The sequence below is a fragment of the Mus pahari genome, chromosome 4, assembly GCF_900095145.1.
Source record: "Mus pahari chromosome 4, PAHARI_EIJ_v1.1, whole genome shotgun sequence".
NCBI classification, from domain to species: domain Eukaryota; kingdom Metazoa; phylum Chordata; class Mammalia; order Rodentia; family Muridae; genus Mus; species Mus pahari.
In genome coordinates, this window is record NC_034593.1 from 4,302,366 (window position 1) to 4,309,329 (window position 6,964).

The window sequence follows — 6,964 nt, forward strand, 5'->3', positions numbered from 1 at the left end:
ATTAATGAGGCATACTTTGGTGTATGCCTGTGGGAATATTCAAAAGCAGATGAGTGAGTAGGTTGGACATCCCTCAGGCTGGACTCCCAAAATGAGTAAAACAGGAAAAAGGAAAAAGCCTGCTGGATGCCAGGACCCCACCTCTGCTTCCGAGTAAGCTAAGATGTAAATAGCCTCACACTCTTTTCCACCTTGAACCACTGCCTCCAAGCCCCCACTTCCCACCATGAACTGTTACTTCCAAACCATGAGCCAAAATTAAGCCAATGCCCTCCAGTAAGTTTCTCTTTCCAGGTATTTGACCACAGCAAAAGTAATGAATGTATGTGACATAGAGCTTTACAGATGTGCTTACGGATATTAAGGTGGGGAAACTAGACTGACTTAGCCAGGATAGCCCAGTATGTCCACTTGAGCATTTAAATCTCAAAGAGAAAGGAGCTGAATCAGAGAGAGAAATGTAATTTTGACAATGGAGATAGAGGTCAAGAGCCAATGAAGTAAGAGAGAGAAGAATGGATTTCTGCCCCCCCTCCCCAAAGATTTCAGAAGGAACAGCTAATAATGCAGTCTTAGCCTGTGATGCCTACTTTAGATCTCTGATTTGTAGAAATATAAAACTACAGATTTTTGAGCTCTTACATTGGCAGTATTGAGAACCCACCCCTGAGACACCTGGAAAAGCCTAAGTGTTGTGATAGTTTGTGGAGTCTTGCTGCAGCAGCAACAGAAAACTGATCCGTTTTGTTATGTTTCCATGGGAAGGGAAGCCAGAAGGCATTAGATTCATCTACTCTTTCTTTGAGCATATAAACTTTAGTCCTATAAAGTAGTCTGGATTATGTGGAACAAAAAATTAAATTTGAAAATCATGGATTTTTTTTAAAGAAAATACACTTATATTTTCTGAGACTGTAATATAACTCCATCATTTCTCCATTCCCTTTCCTCCCACTAAGCTCTCCCACAAGCCCACCTTGCTCTCTTCCAAATCCATGGATCTTTTTTCAATAGTGTTGTCACATATGTGAGCAGAACAAGGACAAAAAGAATTCTGAATTTTTAAAATTGTCTTGAGATGCTGCTGTAGCAAGCAATGTCCCCTTTATTCACTGTTTTCAAAGCATGCATTCTTCTCATTGACTCAAAAAATCTCCATAGAAGTTAGTAATCAGTGCTTTGAAATTATCTCATTAACTTGAATAATAAAATAAAATCCAAGAGTCAAGTTTCCAAGGCCAAAACTTAACAGTACCTTCATCTGCTTTATTTAAGCACTGGCTCAAGTTGTATTTTCACAGCTTGGAGGTGCTCTCTGACTCAAAGATAAGGTGCCCCACATTTCTAAATGTAGCATGCTGCCATGAGCCAACAATCTGAAACAAGACCACCCCTCAGTCAACTACAATCAGGAGATCTGTGCTACAAATATATACAAATACACTGTGGGAAAGGCAAAGATACTCCTAGTTTGCTGATAATAAACTAACCATGTTACTCCAGACTAGCATCGTGAATTTAAGAATTAAAGAACCTTGTGCTCCTGGACTCCTCTGAGTAAGATTCGGATTGTGTGTAAAACTCTTATACCTATCCGTATCACTCAGCTAGTGTAACCTCACCCTAAAGATGTTTGACAGAAGACACTCTCTTATTCAACACTGTTGCCAACATATCTATTGAAAAGAAAAATAACTGGTTTTTCACTGTTCCTGAGGTGGAGAACAGTAGCTGCTCGGAGCAACTTCTGGACTTCAGGACTGGTAGGCTGGCTGGCCGAGTGATGTCAACAAGGCCAGGGAGGCTTCGGGGGGCCCAAGCGAAGCCAGCAGAGCCTATGGCCCCAGCGTAGATCCAGACCCATGGCCATCCCCACCGCCTGCCCCCTTCTCATGCAGTTCTGGCTGCGGAGGTGAAACTTTTGGGTTGTAGCTGCTGTCATCATCACCACCATGGATGAACAAGAGGCATTAGATTCATCATGAAGGAACTGGTGGCCCTCCAGATGAGCCGACGTCCCAGGGTGTCTGGATATGAGACCACGAAGAACAAGGAAACAGGTCACCCAAACAGGCAGAGTGACGTCAGAATCAAGTGTGAACACAATGGGGAGAGACAAATTATAGCAGTCTGACGGCCTATAAGATATGAAGATGTGGCACACAAGGTGACAAGAGTCTTTGTCACCTTTGATTTGCATTATATGAATAAAGAGCTCTCCATCCTGCTGAAATTGACGTTTTGGATAGAAGCTCAAGTATGAAAAGACTTAGGATACTACTGTTATCCTAAGACAGAAACTACACTAGTTCCTCTCCCCACCTGGAGTTCCCAGGCAGGTTCAGATCAAGCCTTTCCAGTCTGCAAGGTATATAAATACCATCTACCAAGCCCCTGAACACAGAAGCAGGCACCTATCCGCGCCCAGAATCCTGGTCGAAGCTCTCCTCCCCCTGGTTATGTACCTGAGCGAAAACAAACAGCACATTGCCTGACAGGGATCAAATATGAGCATCAACAGTGAAGGTGAATTCATCCCAGAGACCAGCAAACAGTGTATGCTAGATCCCCCGAGCAGTGCCAAAAATTCCTTCTCAGAAAGCTGCCAGTCCTTGGACAGGTCAGCAGACAGCCCATTCTTCAGGAAATCACAAATGTCTTGAGCCCAGAGCTTCCCAGACAACAGAAAGAAATGCTCAGATTGGGAGACCCAGCTCTATGATAAAGGAGTTAAAGGCGGAACTTATCCCAGGCGTTAACATGCGTCTGTGCATCACAAAGACTACAATGATGTCAGAAGAACATTTCCCCGAATAGAATAAGATGACATCAAGGCAACCTATTCACTCTGGTGCCCTCAAGTCACTCCTTGTGTACAAACGGAGAGAACATGGGTGTAGCTGTGCAATTTTGGACTCTCATGGGCGCCTACGGAGTACAGAGATCGAGAATGCCCTCACTGTGCAGGAAAGGAATGTGCTAACTAAAACTCCTAGTGCTCCCATTAATTGGCATGGGAGTGTGGGGGGGGGCTCCTGGGTCAAGGTGCCTTCGGCAGGGTCTACTTGCGCTGATGTGGATACAGGCCATGAACTTGCTTCTAAGCAGGTCCAGTTTGATGCAGATAGTCCTGAGACAAGCACGGAGGTGAGTGCTCTGGTGTGTGAGTTCTAGTTGCTGAAGAACTTGCAACATGAACATGTTGTGCAATCTATGGCTGCCTGCAGGACCGTGCTGAGAAGACACCATTTTTGTGGACTATATGCCAGGGGGCTCAGTGAAGGACCAGACCAGGCCTTCTGAGCTCTGACAGAGAGTGTGACCTGCTGGTATACGCAGCAGACTCTGGAGGGCATGTCACACCTGCACAGCAACATGACTGTGCATTGGGATATCAAGGGAGCCAATATCCTCCAATACTCAGCTGGGAATGTGAAGCTTGGGAATTTGGGGGCCAGCAAACGTCTACAGACTATCCGCCTGTCAGGGACAGGCATGTGCTCTGTCACTGGCACACCCTACTGGATAAGTCCTAAAGTCATCAGTGGTGCGTGCAATGAAAGGCAGATAGATGTGTGGAGCCTGGTCTGTACTGAGGTGGAGATGCTAACAGAGAAACCACCTTGGGCAGAGTATGAAGCTGTGGCTGTCATTTTTAAGATCGCCACCCAGCCTACCAATCCTCAGCTACCCTCTCACATCTCAGAACACGGCAGGGACTTCCTGAGGCACATACTTGTGGAAGGTCATCAGAGGAGCTGCTCACACACTGCTTTGCACAGTTACTGTACTGAGCACTGAGCGCTCAAGGCTATGAAGCTGCCAGCTGCTACCTGCTGAGCAGGCAAGAGCCTGCTGTCAGGCTCAGTGAAGTTGCTGCTTCTTCCAGGCAAGGCTATGACCAGTGGAGCGTCAGCCCAGCCATTGTTTGTCTGTGCCCCATCTGCCACTTGGACTCAAAGCCAGTATGGGATAGCTCTGGCATCAAGACTGGGAGCTCCAGCCTGAAAGACCCAAGAGCTTTAGCATCCTAAGCTCAGTATGGAGGGAAGGGCTAGGAATAGTATGCAAGACTGCCATGGGTCCTGCCTGCCCTCAGATGTGTCCTTAAACTGCAGACAGCATTGAAGTCAAGAGGGACTGGGTCACAGGACATCCTCAAGGGTGTAAATAGTGTTACTTCATTCAGAGTATTAGTATGTTTCTCTCCCAGTGTTTGGAGACCACCAGCGTATCTCTGGGCTGTATGAGCCCAGCAAGCCTGAGGTAAAGCCCAGCATCCCCCAGCCAACAGAAGGTAGAGGTTTGGGCTGCCACACTAGGAGCTTCCAGGTATGTGGTGTCAGTCCTGTCTTATCAAAGACAAATGAAGCAAATGTTATGCTGCCTTATTCTGGGAAGGAGGAGCTACCCCCAGTAAGCAGGGCCTGAGAAATGGAGCTGCCTCCAAAAACTAGAGAGGCCCAGTCTTGTCAATGCAATTGTCTCTGTTTTACAAGTTGGAGTCACTCTGATGCTGTTCCCAGTTTTTAAACTGGAGACTTTGCCCTCTGAGCTCTGGAGACCCATGTGGGCTTAGGCCTTGGACTGGATAGGAGAGCTGATGGCCTCCACCCCTGGCCTGCCCTTTGTTCCCTCACTGGAGCAGAGAAAGTAGACATTGTGAGTCAGGGCACCTGGCTCCGGACAGCTCAGCAAAGTGCAGGGGGCTGTCTCAGGCTGTCTGCATCGCAAACCTGTCAGCCCCGAGCCCACTCCATGGTGCAGAAAGTCCTTGTGCTGCCACAGCCATGTCCAAAGCCACCAGCTGTGTTCTTCAGCCCTCCCTGTCCACTTGTCATCATCCTCATTCCCTTCTTGTTCCTCCCACAAGGGAGGATGGCAGCAGGAGTTAGGGAGTTATCTCCAAGCAGCTTAGAGTTGGCCGTATTTACCTCAGCCTGGGTGCTGGTCCTTTCCTCCAGCCCCTTTCTTCCCCTCTAAATATGCCTATTGCTAGAGCTCCTCCCTCCCAACCCCCAAATTTTGGGGAGTTATCATTAAAGGAAAGAAGAAAAAGAAGCCAGTACCCAGAGATGTGCATCTCCAGGGATCTGGGGATTAGTGCCAGGCAGCTCTTTGCCAGCCACGCCCACTTCCCCATTGGCACAGAACAAGCCAAAGCCTTCGTGGTATGTTGATGATACACTTTTATGAATTGTAGTGTCCATCACTGTTTTTAGCCTTTTTACATCATGTAATGTGAGGCCTTGTACTTGTTATTTATATCTTAGATCCATATTTGAGGGCTTTTATATACATCAGTTCTAGACTGTTACTGGTGATGGACTCCTGAAGAGAGAACAGAATTGAAAGCAGCTGGTTTTTGCAGATATGTGTTGAACAGTGCCAATTGGGCCGGGCCCCTCTGTCTTATTTCCTTTCCCTTGGGGGTCTGGCAGGCCACTCTCCAACTGCTCTGCAGCCAATGAGCAAAGTCCTGCTTCCACGTCAGCCTTTGTCCAAAGGAGGGACTGGCCCCTCTTCTAGACCAAAACTGCCAAAAGGCAGCTCAGTCTCTTTGTGACCCCATCCTGATGGCTATATAGCACCCCTTAGCCTATCCCTAGACACACCCCAAACCCAGAGGAGGTAGAGCTTGGTGGACTGACAAGATGTTAACTGAAACTATTCTTCTTGTCAAAGCTTCAGGACCTCATGGAGCTCCCCCCATCCCCCCTGGGGGAGCTTATTACCTCACAGGGAATATTTCTTTTCTTTTTGTTTCTTTTTCTTTTTCTTTTTCTTTTTCTTTTTCTTTCTTTCTTTCTTTCTTTCTTTCTTTCTTTCTTTCTTTCTTTTTTTTTTTTTTTTTTTTTTTTTTTTTTTTTTTTTTTTTTTTTTTTTTTTTTTTTTTTTTTTTTTTTTGGCTTTTCGAGACAGGGTTTCTCTGTATAACCCTGGCTGTCCTGTAACTCACTCTGTAGACCAGGCTGGCCTCAGAACTCAGAAATCCTCCTGCCTCTGCCTCCTGAGTGCTGGGATTAAAGGCATGTGCCACCATGCCCAGCAGGGAATATTTCTAAAATAAACTTAAAAGTAAGCCAACAAAACCTGCACTCCAAAAGAAAAAACAGAACCCTTGTTTGTGCCAAAAACTGTGTACATCCTGGTTCAGCATCCTGAAGACCAAGCTCTTAATTTATTTTTTCTTATTAACAAATCCAAATGAGAAGTTGTGGGCCTCCAGGGTGGCCTGGGCCCAAAGGCTGTGAAGGACGGTTTTCTAGCAGCCATTGGCCTGCTGTGCAAAGATGCTACACCACCTTCATTTGTTCTTCATTCCATGGGTTTATCTGCCTTCACCAACCCCATATGGAAGGGCCAGGCCTGGGTCATGTGCACACTACCACCCTTCTGCCCCTCCTACTCACCCAGCTCTGTGTCTGAATTGTGGATTGTGCAAAAGAACCTGCTGCCATATTATTTGACTATATCTTGACTGAGGGCTTGCAGTGCAAAGCCATGCCAGTGTATTACTTACAATAAAAGGGATCATTTATATAAAAAAAAAAAAGAAAAGAAAAGAAAAATAACTTTATCAGCACATTTACTTACTGACACAAGCATCATTGAGAAAACAATAGTATTAGTTACTTTTCACTGCTGTGACCAAAATGCCTGACAGAGGTGACTTTGGAAGGCATGCATGGCAGAGTAGCTCAGTTCATGGCTGTTGGAGGACACACAGAGGATGTTCCCATCATGGCCCACCAGAAAGGAGAGAAAACATGGCAGGAACCAACAACCAACTGAAACTAAGCCCAAAGCCCTCTAAAATAGTGCTACCAGCTACAAAACACACATACAGAACATAGGTCCGGGGGGACATTCAGTTTCAAATTGTCACATATGCTTAAAACAAGACATACGGGGTGAGAAGCTACACGTTCAGGCTAAACATCAGATTTAACTTCTTATGTAT

General features: G+C 46.1%; 1 pseudogene; it reads left to right on the forward strand.

The window, feature by feature from the left end:
* Nucleotides 1-1,952: 1,952 nt before the first annotated feature.
* Nucleotides 1,953-3,794, forward strand: LOC110320730 (annotated as a pseudogene).
* Nucleotides 3,795-6,964: the final 3,170 nt, after the last annotated feature.